The following is a 14,489-nucleotide window of genomic DNA, read 5'->3' on the forward strand; positions in this document are numbered from 1 at the left end:
AGCAATTGCAGTCCAACTCCAAATATGGAAAAAAGCGATTGTAGTAACCCATACCCAATCTTAAGTTAATTAAATATTGACCATGCTCAAGGGTTACTAAGTACGCAATCAAGTGATTAAATAAGATTAAAAATAATTAATTATCAAGTGATAAACGATATTAAAATACACATTTGATTTTTATAGCACACGAAAAATGAAATAATTAAAACCGGATAAAGATTTAATCCCGAAAAAAATAAAAGAGCACACACATGTAAACATGTGTACACGATTACATTGAGATATACATATGTATATCACGCCCTGTCACATCACTATTCATCATCATCATCTTTCATATTTCTTTCAATTTCTCGTATCATTTTTTCTCTGCTCAATCGGAATTTCAAACGGCCACAACTCCGTCATCAGTTACCGAAACTCAAAACTAAATATACCATTAAACTCCTCGCGATGAGGGCTATCCACGGACACCAATTTTGCCCATTTGAATCGCGATTTCGATGAACCCGACTCCGGCATCCGTCACTTTCTTGTCGTCGTTTGGCCGCCTCCGGTCGCCGAAATGCAAAACCAAATATACCGTTGAAATCGTCTCGACAAGAGATATTTATAGATACCGATTTTGCAAAGTTTTATTGCGATTCCCAGAAACCCATTTTCCAGCCGCGCCGCCTGTCGCCGTTGGCCGCCGGTCAGTGTTGGGTTGACTTGGTTTAGTTGTTGGGAGTTGTTTCGAAGTTTTGGGATATAATTTGGCTAACTATGGACGAAGGTTGGGAATCTAGGTCCTGATGTAGACTCGAACTAATACGTATAAGGTTCCACTGGATCAACAAACATGTTGATATTTCGCTTCACCCTCAAGAAGGACAATACCTTATCATGGAACGGACACCCTACCAAATATATATATATATATATATATTAAAAATATATATCTAGTACACATTTTCCACTACCACTCAATGCAAATAACCAAGTCATAATATTTTTAAAATATTAGACAAAAGTTGTGAAAGTGAGACAATCAAAATTCTCACCATTTTTTGGTGAAGCAGACCATGAATTTAAACACAAATAAAATAATTATTATCAACAACAAATAACATGTGTATATATACATGCATCTATCCATCCCTCTCACGGCTCAAAGAATTCATCGTCGCCGCGCCATTGTCGTTGCACTATCATCGCCGTCGTACCACGATCGTCGTCGCGCCACAACTACCTCGCCCAGATCGAGCAAGAAATTATTCAAGTCTATCCATCTACAAATACCAAATATGATATATAATGAAGACTTACACGAAACATTGCTGATATATAGATCTAAATCTCAATTGTTTACCACAACTCATAAATACAAAAGAGATGTCATCTTATCTAAGTTCACCATATCATAAGATGCTACAACAAGTAGAGTTCCAACTCTTCACATAAACAATCTCAATTTTACATGTAGAACCTACAAAAAGTAACTCAACTAGATTTCAAAGTAGCAACATCATATACATCTAGATTAAAGTCTAGTCTCAAGCTTTAATACAAACATCAAAACACGAAAAGATATTAAAATCTCAACCAATGTTTCAACAACTCGACATTGGAATCCAAATCTAACATGTTTGACAAAATATAAACTTCTTCTAACACCCGAGTCTCCACTCTAATCTCTCAATCTCTCGCTTCCCTGTCAAGTCCGACTCGCTTACTCTTCAACCTGATGCAATGCACACATACAAGCAAAACAACAGCCGGATAACTCCGGTGAGAATAAATCTCAGTATGAAAGACATCTATATAAATCCAGTAGATATAATTCAAATAAGAAATCACTATCACAATCATCATTTTCTTGTAACCTTACCTGTCGAATATATTTCAAAGAAAATTCATTCAATAACATAAAGACTCAAAGACAAGTCGAGGGTTAAAGGATTCAAGTCTCACAGAATCGATATTTTTAAAAATCATTTAGTTGGGATCCCGGGAATATAATAAGGCCACAAATCAAGCCTCCCACCTACACTCCTGCTCGAGGTGGTAACAATCTCGTATTTCCTGGACTGTGAACAATATACTGAGAATCGTGGCAAAAGAAATCAAGTCAGATATCTAGCCTCTCATATACAAGTTCACCACATCCAATATTTTTTTTTCGATTCTGTTTTCAAGGTTTCGAAAGAATTATGGCTCAAGAGGTTTACTCTCAATTCTATAACCAATCTACCATAACTCAACAATTCAGGATAATCTAAACTCATCAATCTCAAAAAAATATTCAATCATCAATATCAACAAGTAATCATGTTTAAATCAAACAACTCAAATATCAACCAAATCAACTAAGTCAAGTAATTCATTTAGATCATATAAGATTAAGTAAAACAACTAATCATGCATGTATGTGATTTAATAAACTCGAAAACCACCACGTTCTCGAGTTATTCTACCTGTCAAGGTTAATGTCGAATCATACCTTTAATCTGAACTCAAACCTCTGAAACTCTTGCACTACTTGATCAAACATAAGCTGTCCAGAATTCTGCTCAATCTTTTCAACATCTGCTCACTCAACCATTGCTAGTCCAAGGTGTTAGTTGATCCAACTTTGAATCAACTTCAATCAATTCGGACTCGTCGACTCGACTTCGATGTCCTTCAAGCTTATTCTGAAATGTCATAGAACATAGCTCAATATTAATTCCTCAAATTCCTTTCTACTCATCAAAGTTCATCAACTTCAAATCTTGTTCCAATAACCGAAAATCCCTTCGACGGTATATCAATTCGAAACCAACTATACTAACAATTTAAACATCATTCAAACAACATTCTAAATCACATATCATCATCAAATTAACAGCTAAATCTCGAAAATGGCAGCCCCTTATTTTCAGAATTTCATATCAATTCACAATCTTCAATTCGGCGGCGTAACAGATCGAAACTGATATTTCCAAATACAATAATATCATCATATCAATCATCTAAGTCCAACATCATACTTAAAATCATCCTTAAATTTTGAAATACGCAGCTCCCAAAAATCAGAATTATCAAAAATATTCAAAAATTGATAAACATGCCCAAACGACGATCTTTTCGCGATTCAACTTAAATATATTATCGTCGTATATACTAGAACACATTTATACAATCAAATCTTAATTCTAACAATATCACAAAATTGAAACACGATAGAATTTAGCCAAACTTACGTCAAAGTGTAGCACTCGAAGCCGTGATCGCAAATATACGATCAATTTGAAATTATACCGGCCGGATTAAATTCTACAAATTTTGGAAATGGAAGAATCGACTTATCTTCTTCTTCCTTGGCTGAAACTCGACTTCCTTTTCTGAAATCTGATGGAGTTACACGTTTATATTCATTTAGCTTACATGTGTCATCCACTTGCAATAGGGAAATTGCACTTTGGTCCATGAGAGCTTGGTTATTTGCAAATTGTCCTTAGAACCTTCATTCATATCTCTCTCGGTCTTGCTACTGCTGAAGGGAAGATATACACGTGCAAAGTGTAAAATAAATCTCTTGTTGACAAGTCAAATCCCATTTTTGCAGTTTAGCCCCTGAAACTTTGATATTTACAGTTCAGTCCCTGCTCGAGTTTCTTCTTCCAATTAAATCCTTTAATTCTCGGAACATGGAATTTAAATCTTAAATCTCATAAATATTTTAATTAGAATATTTATTCTTTTAATTTAAGAATCCCGGAATTTAATTCTCAAAACCCATAAATTCTTAAATTAAATATTTTCGGCTCGGAAATTGAATCTCTAATTTCCATAAATTCCAAATTGAATATTTTCCAAATACAAAATTTAAATCTCTAATTCCGTAATTAATATTCATATTTTCAGGGCCTTACAAAAATTGAGAGATCCGAAGCATTAACTAGCCGGAGAATCCATCAAAGAATGATATAATATATAAAGTTTAAATGGATTGATCGTGATGAATCATAGACACACACATAAAGAACAATCATGATCATTGGCTCTTATAATCATGAAAATCACAATCAACCAGATATATATTTATACATAAACACACGCATATATATGTTGTAAAGAAAAGAAAAGCGAAACAAACATGTTTTCCCATTTGAAGTGGAGTTCAAGAACAAGGCGCTCTTCATGAGGGAACAACTTTCCCCTTTTGAGGCCAGGATGCAAGTAATCAACCCCAACGCAATCTGCAACTTTTTTAACTTCTTTTCAAACCTGAGACAACAAAAATCAATTTTCAAAGTGAATCTTTTTGGGCTCTCCAAAAAATACCGATCCATGCCCAAAACAAGCCTACCGGAAGAGCGGATCGCCCGCCACCTTCAAATCTGAAACATTAGCAATGAAATTCCATCTCCGATCACCAAACAAGTTGACGTACAATACAAGCTGGACATCTTCTTCTTCTTCTATCCACGACCCTTTTCTCGTCTCACGATCTAATTTCTCCATTTGACTGTATCTGCTGTCTCTTTTCATGCTCTTCTGAGTCACCAGAAGCTTGGGATGGTAACGAAGGAAAGAATTGAAATCTACCTGAGTTTGAAAGATCAAACAAACAAAATAGATACCAGAAATACGACTATTACATCGATCTGAATCCTGAAACATAAGAACCCTGAATGTGTTCAAAATTATGGAAAAAAACAACTAGAAATGGACAAAAAAATTCAGAAACGGATGAGAATAAAAGAGACTCACATGCGCTGCAAAGAGATTCACGAGAGAGCAATGTATAATCGGCCTTGAGCTTTCAATTTGACGGACCAAGAGTTTCGCGAGAGTGAACAAAAATTGGCTCAGCCCCGGGTTCGAGAGAGAAACGGAGAATATGACCAAATCAAAGAAGATCCGATTAAAACTAATTGGATAATTTTATTTGTTGGGTTGACCCGTTTCATTGTGAAACAGTTTCACATGAGTGTTACTCTAATATATATACTATAAAAATTAAAGATAAAAGTATTTTAACAAAAATTGGAGTACAAATATCACTCTCCATTTTATAAATAGATTATCTAAATATTTCATAAGCAATATATCTTTTATAAATTTTTATAATAACTACAGTTAGTCTAGTCATTTTAATTATCAAAGTAATAATATAATTCATTAATAATATTTTAAATTCAAACTGTCGAATATAATATTTTTTTATTTATTCAAAATATTTTGTGAATTTATAATGATAGCTTCAATAATTAATTAAATAATATATATGACATTGTGGATGATTTCGTAACCAATAAAACAAAATTCAAAATGATACTAATTACAATAATTTATTTCTAGGTATGAAAATTAATAAAATATTTTGAATAAATGATAGATAATCAATTTCACTATAAATTTCATTAAGATTATAGTTCATTAGTGCGAATAATTGTTATAGTATTGGTATTTTTAGGTACTTGTAAAAATTAGCACTATATGTACTTAAAAAATTAATAAAATAAAATACAGCACCGTGACATCAAAGTACCACGATTACCTTTTTTTTTTTTTTTTTTTTAAAAAAACCTTTCTCAGTGTGCTAACATATTCTAATATCTAAAATTATTTTCCCATTTTCTCAATTTAAATAACACAAAAACTCTTTTGAGTGTGTCACAAAGATTAATTCCTTGTGACGGATACCTTACTCGATTAAAAAAGAAAATATTAATTTTATGTAAAAAAATAGTAAATTTAAATTTATTTATGAATTGGAACGATAAATCTCACAAATATAAGTAACATTTTCTCACAAAAAAGAAAAAAAAAACCGACACAATATAAATACATGTACGAGAAAATTAATGGCAAGAACTTAGGGTTAGGGTTAGGGTTAGGGTTATGGCGCGCAATCACACTCGTATTTGTTTAATCCTTTTTTTTTTTTGTTTTGAATTTATGCTAATTAGCTATGCGTGGTTTGATTTGGAATTCGAAATTGAATCCGAAAGTGGATCCAGTTTTGTGGGTTCCTAAAAGCAATTCTTTTACTGTATCATCATCATCATCATTATTATTATTATTATTATTATTATTATTATTATTATTATTTGATATTTAAATTTGTTGTCAGCTATGTGATGTTTATATAGACCCACGTAGATGTAGATGCGGCGGATGATCAACACGGTTTGATGTTGACGGTATTAGCATGTTCAGGGATTTGTCCAAAGCAGCCTTAAACGTCTACAATCAGCAAAATGTTAGACAAATTATTTGATTAATAGTTTCAATTGCTTAGTAAATGTGCGTAATGATCTTTAATTTGTTCGTTTGGGTTTGGTTACAGCAAAAGAATTTCCATCTCGAGAAAGTTGTCAAGGTCAACCGATTAGTTGAAAATTGCTACTTGACATTTTGGGCACAAAGTAACGAGCGACGTCTCTTTCGGGCTGCTGTTAACAAGCTGGGTGGGTATAATGTTCTGCTTTGTGAGATCAAGGTACTGTCTTGTCCTAGACTAGACTGTTTTATTTGATTAATGTTTAATGATATATATGTGGGTGATGCCAAATGAAATTAGATAAAACCCTAGTATGATCATTATTGACTTTGGATTTTACTAGTTCTCGAAGTAGGGGGTGTTCATTAGTTGTTTTTAACTTTTAATTGCATGTTAGCTATGTGAATTCATCAATCACAAGTCCAAGCCAATACATGTAAGATGTGAAATGGAGGGGGTTTAATATAGAAGACAAAAGCATAGATATGCGTCGAGCTGGTCACCATGTTGTGGAATGAAACGGAGTGGTGTTTTAAAGTAAATGCTTGAATATTCATTGAGTACCGGGTTTATGTTATGTACGTGTTGCTAAAATGAGGCTACATTCTTAAGCATAAGTGGAGCCTTCGACCGAGTTTGAAGAATATATCAAGGCTATAATTTTAGAGTAGGTTTGAATTGGCAAAAGAGGAATATAAGAGTATCATGACAAAAGCTAAACTTTTTTTATGATTTTTATCTTTATGTCGGCATATGAAGTTTGGATGTTAATTTTGTGTATATACTTTTAGGATGACGAAAATATTACAATCCCAGCTTACATTGAATGTAACGCCCCAAATTTATCTTAATTGAGTTTATTTCAGATAATCGGAGATTACAGAATTCAAAAGCCGATTTGATTTTGATCAGGGTCTATTTTGAAATTTTTGGAAATTTCCGGGACTAAAGCGCAAAAATTGGAATTGTTATATTATTTGACTTGACTAAGTCTTTTCTCCTATTCCACCATCCCCTCCAAATCGTGTTCTCTCCATGGAAGCTTGGGAAACGCCTCTTTCAAGCTTTCTAATCCCGGTTTTTGCTCGATCCGTCCGTTAGAATTTTAATCCGAAGGCAGATTAGCGATCACGGCAGCGAGAGCTTTGTTCTATCGTAAGTATTTATCCGATCAGTTATAATTCTATTTTTGGATGTTGTTAGAATCGATTGAGTTTTGGTTATGTCGTTATTGAGATAGTTCTTACCGATTATTCTCAGTCGGTTTTGAAATAGAGCGTCGTTCGAAATTGTTACGATTTTTGGAAGCCTATTTCGAAAATGGGAATTTTGAGATGTGTTGGATTTGTTTTGTTGTTGTTTTTTTAGCATTGATTTGAGTTGTTTGCAATGTTGTACTGTTGTCTGTGTTTCCGGTTTGATCAGTTTATAGCCGTTATGCCATCGGTTTGAGTTTTGGAATTTTGAACCGTTTGAATCGTAAAACTTTGGCATTGATTTTGTTCGTCGTTGTTGATCTTATTTTGCCTCCGTACAAATTCGTTTGAAGTCTGTCGAGGCCAGAGTTAGCAAAAGTCGAACGTCGAAGAGATTAGACGAAGAGCGGTAAAGAGTTTACCTTGAGCCTTCGTTGTTTTAGGTTGTATAGTTTTTGATATAACCTCTTTTGTAGCGTATCCAGAGTTGGAGCTAATTGCATCGAAAGGTATAAGCAGTCATCGTTTTAGCGGGATAGCACACTCAAGACAGTTGGTTCTTGAGTTTCCTTTAAATCACATACTTGCATCAATATTTGTTCTAGAATGTGGAACTTGTATTTTGTGGATTTAACTCTTGTTATTATTTGATTTATGTTTAATGCATTTCACTTACTTTATGCATTCATCTTGAGCCAAAATCCTTGATTTCAGCGGGCAGAATGACCCTTTTATTTTAGATGTTTTGGGGACTTTAATCGAGTGGCCTAGGCATAGAGGTTCGCCTAGTGTCAGCATACTCCTGATAGTTGCACCAAAGTCTAGAGGATGGAGATACGTAGCACCACCTCTATCGGGAGAGTCGGTGAGTTGTTTACGTGATCTCATCCTCGGAATCCCAAAAGCATATCAGCAATCCCTTGATTATCAGAGTTGATATCCCGATTTTAAAGACATGCATTTCATTCGTTTTAGCATTGAATATGTTGTCTTTTATTTATATCGTGTTATTGAGATATAACTTGTTATTGCATGTTATGTTGCTTTTACTGGGAATATCATTCTCACCGGATTTATCCGGTTGTTGTCTTGTCTTTGTATGTGTGCTTGACAACAGGTGGGCAGGATCGAGTCAGCGAAGACTTGGTTAGCATCAAGAGTGAGAGATAGAAGTAGGACTCGGTTTAGAAGTCGTATCAACATGTCTACCTAGTTTATATTGGAACGTGTTTAGAATCGAACTTCGTTGTTTTGTTGTATTGAATATGCGAGTATTGAGGTTTGTATGCTGTTGTTGCATGTTTATTATATCTCATTATGTATTGAATGGATATTGTATTTGAGGTTGGCATGTTATTTTCTGGAAATTCTTGTTCAGAGTTGGCCGCTCGATCGGTAGAGTTTAACCGATCGAGCGAGGAAGCTGCATCCTTGTTCTCTGTTTTGTAAAAAGCTTTCCCGCTCGATCGGTTGAACTCTACCGATCAAGCGGTGCTGGTGATTTCAGCCGGGTAGAAAGTTTTGAAAACTTGCTCGCTCGATCGGTTGAATTCTACCGATCGAGTGAGACACTGTTTATTTTTTTTAAAACAACAATTCTTTTATTGCTTTTAATCTTGGATCTTGTATGCTTATTTATTATTTAATTCAAGATTAAATGTTTAAAACCAAGATCTCACAATGAAGATTATCCCTCTCGGACCTCAAAAGGGGAGCAAGATCACTCCTCTTAGACGCGGTGCCTTAACACGTTAACTCTTTTATTATTTTGTCATTGGTTGGGTATTTATATATTTTAGCTTTTAAGATAAGATGAGATAAATTTTTTGGTTGTAAAGTTGTTTGTTACTATATATGTTATGTGACGTTTGCATTCTATCATTAGTTAAGTACCAATATTCTCCATCTTTAAGATTGTCATAGTTGGAAATTCATATCTTCTATTTATTTCTTTATTATTTGTTATGTGATGTTTGTCATATTTATATAAAATTATAGTTTAAGATTGTCTTAGTTTGAAAGTGATATGTTTTATCAATCGCTATGTTATGAGATTAATTGCATGTTGATAAATTAATCTTTAAAGTAATGTTATTTGAATATTTAATCTTTTAAGATGACGAAGAAATTACGATCCCAGCAGGCCATGAAGATTATCCCTCTCGAACCCAAAGGAGGAGCAAAATCACTCCCCTTAAACACGGTGTCATCCTTCACCTATGTATTAGGTTGAAAATATTTACCCATCTTGATTGATGGATAAATGAATGTAACTTCTAAGGATTTATAACGAAAATTTTAGTTTTTTTTAAAAAATACATGTACATATATCCTTGCCATGAGATCCATGTGTCTCAAATCTAACATCATATCATACTTCAAACTTCAAAGCACGAGTCAATGTAATGTGCAAAATTCAAACCAAACAACTAAGTCAATTATCATACTTTATACTTCAAACGTACTTCAAAGCTCGAGTCAATGTAATTTGCAAAATTCAAACCAAACAATTTAGTCAATTAATGACTCTATTTATAGCATAGATGTCAAATCATGGGTGGATTTTACGCAACATCAACTCGATTTCATACGCTATAGTCATGACCTTTAGATTGGTACGTGAGATCTCAATCAATTATCTATAGTTCGTCAAGTGAAATTATCTGGCGTGACATATCATTGTTCGTCAAATGATGCATTCCATGTATAAATTTACGCACAACATTAATTTCATTACTCTAAAAAATTTCACACCAAATGTTAAACATGGCCATTCGAATAATATTTGTGTACGGTAAATTCGTGGCCTTTGGGAAATGAGATATATTTATTATGAATTTTTTATATAGTAAATCAAGAGACCTAGAACTCTTATTGGTAAATAATGGTGAAGTCTTTTTGCTAATCCCAAAATTGTCTTTTACACATTTTTTTATTTATAATACATATAATTTGCTCTTACACTTGACCTTAATTAAAAAAAAGAGAGAGAAAATCATTTTTTTCTATGATTTTAGGGTCCGCTTGGTACACGTGATGAGATTATTAAAGAGAATGGATAAATAAAAAATATGAGAGGATATATAATAATACCATATAATAATAACACTATTTGGTTCATTTTTTAAAACTTGGGATATCATCTACTCATATACATAGAAAGACAAATATACCCTTGAACCATCACCAAATTTACAATCAATAATCATGACTTATCTCTTCTTCATTACATACGCACGGTGTTAGAACCTAATGGGGGGGGATTTAGGTTCTATTGGCAACTTTAGCAATTTAAAGTGATTATGCAAGTACGCAAGCGGAAGACTTAAGCAATCAAATAAATAAGTGCGGTAAATAAATACGTAATGTAAATAAAGCAGTAAAAGGGATAAGAGATGTTTATGGAAGTTCGACGATAAATCGTCTACGTCTCCCCTTCTTGGTTAAGTCGATTAACCAAGGATCCACTAGCACTTCGAACGTCTTGGCCTTGATGGCTCCAAGGATAGCCTTACAACTTGACACGATCACCGCGCCGATACAACTCAACACTCTTGGCCTTAAGGGCTCCAAGGATAGCCTCAACACAACACTTGGCTTCACACTCAAGTGCTTACAACGATAGCACAACACACTTGGCTTCACACTCAAGTGTTTACAACGATAGCACAACACACTTGGTTTCACACTCAAGTGTTTACAACAATAGCACAACCAACTCACAAACTATTTTTACAAACACTCTCAAATATATCACACAAACACTTTGATAGTGAGAAATTGCTTGCAAAGGAGAGAAGAGATGAGTTGGGATGTCTCTAAATGGTCTTGGCAAGCCTCTATTTATAGTTGGCAAAGATTTGAATTTGAATTTGTGTGCTTGGAGCGTTTATTGGGAAGCCAAGGAGTAGAGACAAAGTGTAGGCGCCGCTGCCTTCTTTTTCCAGCACTGAGCAGCTTTTGTGGAAAAATCATATCTTCCAATCTAACCGTTGGATGGATCTGAAATTTTAACTGAAGCTTTAAAACATCTGGATCTTCAATCTGAACGGTGGAGATTTGATTCTAACGAGTCAAACATTTCCAGTAAATCTCGGAAGTCGCAAAATCACGTTCTCGCTTTTTTTCTGAGCATTACTTTTCAAAAATTCGAATCTCACAATCCATCCGTTGGATTGGCCTGAAATTAACACACAATCTTTGTAACATCCCGATATTGATAGTGATTGGTGGAGATTGGATTTGGATGCCTCCATCGATTCCAGTAGTCTTCTGAATCCGATACTTCAGCAGTTAGCTCCTTGCAGAAATAGCTATTGTTCAACATATTTGAAAAAATCATAACTCCATATCCAGCCGTTGGATTGATTTGAAATTTGGATACAGACTTTAAAACATCATGGAAATCCATGTGATCGGTGGAGATCGGATTTTAATAACCGAAGCATTCCCAGGTATTTTCTGAAGTTGAGTCTTCATAGTTCATTCCTTGCAGAAGTAAGTACTGTGCAACTTTGTTAAAACAAATCATATCTCCATATCCAGCCGTTGGATTGCTATGAAATTTGGAGAGAAGCTTGAGAACATCATGATATTTATTTTCACTGTTGGAGATCTGATTTGGATGACTGGAAAGTGCCCGGTGAATTTTGAAAGTTTCTGCTTTATAATATTGGCTTGTCCTTGTCCATTTCTTTTACAACTTCAAAGTAACTTCCAAGAATTTGATTGTTAATATGATCTAATCTGCAAAGTCTCACTTTAAATGGTTAGTAACAATTAACCGAGTTTTGTAATCATCAAAACATAATAATATGAGATTTGTTAATGCATTAAAAACATTAATCTCATAACACGAGATTTGTATGCGTTTAAGGCGTAACAATCTCCCCCTTTTTGATGATCACAAAACTTGGTTAAATAGGAGAAATAAATGTACAATATTAAATAAATAATTTAAATTTGCACAATATAAATGCATGAATAAAACTCCTCCTAAATTAAACAATTAGTTAAGAAGAGTTTGTTTATCAAATAACCAATTTTTTTTATTCTCTATGCATTTAAGCAAACTAACTCTCCCCCTTAGTTAAAGTATTTAACCAAACTAATTCTCCCCCTTTTTGTGATAATCAAAAAGACTGGAAAAATAAATACAAAACATGATAATTAAATATGATTTCTAAAAAGCAACACATAAATTTCACATAAAATGTGAGCTTTATAACTTTGAATAAATACAATTAATTTGTATTATCCAAAATTAAGTTGCTCAAATTTTATATTAAGCTCCCCCTTAATATGACATTAAATTTATTTATGTCCACAAGTGATTACAACTCAATCATGCCAAGTTCACCACGCAAACGAATAAAAGTATTTTCATCTAGTGGTTTTGTAAAAATATCGGCAATTTGATTTTTAGTGTCAACATATTGAAGTTCAACTTCATTTCGTTCGATGTGGTCACGAATAAAATGATGACGAATGTCAATATGTTTGGTGCGCGAATGTTGAATCGGATTCTTTGTAAGACATATGGCGCTAGTGTTGTCACAGAAAATAGGGATTTTTGAAAAAGAGACGCCATAGTCGAGCAATTGATGCTTCATCCAAAGAATTTGCGCACAACAACTACCGACAGCCATATATTCGGCTTCGGTCGTTGATAACGCAACACAGTTTTGCTTTTTGGAAAACCAAGAAACCAAACAGTTTCCTAAAAAGAAACAGGTTCCACTAGTGCTTTTCCGGTCCACCTTATATCCACCAAAGTTGGCATCGCAATAAGATTTTAAATCAAAAAAAGAATTTTTCGAATACCACAAGCCGAGATTTGGAGTATTTGAAAGATATTTGAAAATGCGTTTTAAGGCGAACAAATGTGATTCCTTTGGACATGATTGAAATCGTGCACACAAGCAAACACTAAACATAATGTCCGGTCTACTAGCAGTAGCATATAATAAGGAGCCAATCATACTACGAAAGGAAGATTGATCTACAGTTTTACCATTTTCATCCTTGTCGAGTCTGATTGCTGTGCTCATCGGTGTGGATGATGATTTTGTGTTCTCCATTCCAAACTTCTTTAGAATCTCCTTGATGTATTTGCTTTGGTTCACAAAGAACCCATCCTTGCACTGTTTGATTTGTAATCCGAGGAAATAGTTAAGTTCCCCCATCATACTCATCTCGAAGTGTTCCTGTATCAACTTAGAGAATTCTTGACAAAGAGTTTCATTAGTAGAACCAAAAATTATGTCATCAACATAAATTTGCACAATTAATAAATCATCTTTGTCATGTTTGGTAAACAAAGTAATATCAACAATTCCTCTAGTAAAGCCATTGGTAATAAGGAAAGTAGAGAGTTTTTCATACCAAGCTCGAGGAGCTTGTTTCAATCCATACAAAGCTTTGTTGAGTCTATATACGTGATCAGATAACAAATTATCAACAAAGCCATCAGGTTGTTCAATATAGACCTCTTCTTTCAAATCACCATTCAAGAAAGCACTTTTAACATCCATCTGAAATAATTTAAAATTTCTAGAGCATGCAAAAGCAAGTAACATACGAATGGATTCAAGACGGGCAACAGGAGCATAAGTCTCATCATAATCAATGTCTTCTTCTTGACTATATCCTTTAGCTACGAGCCTAGCCTTGTTTCTAGTGATGGTGCCATGCTTATCAAGTTTATTTCTAAACACCCATTTAGTACCTATCACAGGTCTATCATGCGGCCTAGAAACAAGATCCCAAACATTATTGCGTTTAAATTCATTTAACTCATCTTGCATAGCAATAATCCAGGAATCATCAAGTAAAGCATCATCAACACATTTTGGCTCAACATGAGAAACAAAAGCAAGATGATTACAAATATTATTGAGAGAAGAGCGAGTAGATACTCCCTTTGATGGACTTCCAATTATCAGATCTTTAGGATGATCTTTGTGATGTGTCCATTCCTTAGGAAGTGGTGTTTCCTCAACTGTAGCATCTATATCATTTAAGCTTGAGGAAACCAT

General features: G+C 34.0%; 2 long non-coding RNA genes across 2 annotated transcripts; one reads left to right on the forward strand and one right to left on the reverse strand.

The window, feature by feature from the left end:
* Positions 1-1,472: 1,472 nt before the first annotated feature.
* LOC140876326 (uncharacterized) lies at positions 1,473-3,358 on the reverse strand. The gene is made up of 3 exons (XR_012148744.1): positions 3,228-3,358; positions 2,486-2,678; positions 1,473-1,726 (listed from the first exon to the last, which is right to left on the reverse strand). It is a non-coding gene; the product is annotated as an uncharacterized lncRNA (long non-coding RNA).
* A 2,746-nt stretch (positions 3,359-6,104) lies between these two features.
* Positions 6,105-7,403, forward strand: LOC140874254 (uncharacterized). The gene is made up of 3 exons (XR_012148122.1): positions 6,105-6,235; positions 6,323-6,475; positions 7,123-7,403. It is a non-coding gene; the product is annotated as an uncharacterized lncRNA (long non-coding RNA).
* The last annotated feature ends 7,086 nt before the right edge of the window (positions 7,404-14,489 follow it).

This window comes from Henckelia pumila, chromosome 1 (assembly GCF_033568475.1).
Source record: "Henckelia pumila isolate YLH828 chromosome 1, ASM3356847v2, whole genome shotgun sequence".
NCBI classification, from domain to species: domain Eukaryota; kingdom Viridiplantae; phylum Streptophyta; class Magnoliopsida; order Lamiales; family Gesneriaceae; genus Henckelia; species Henckelia pumila.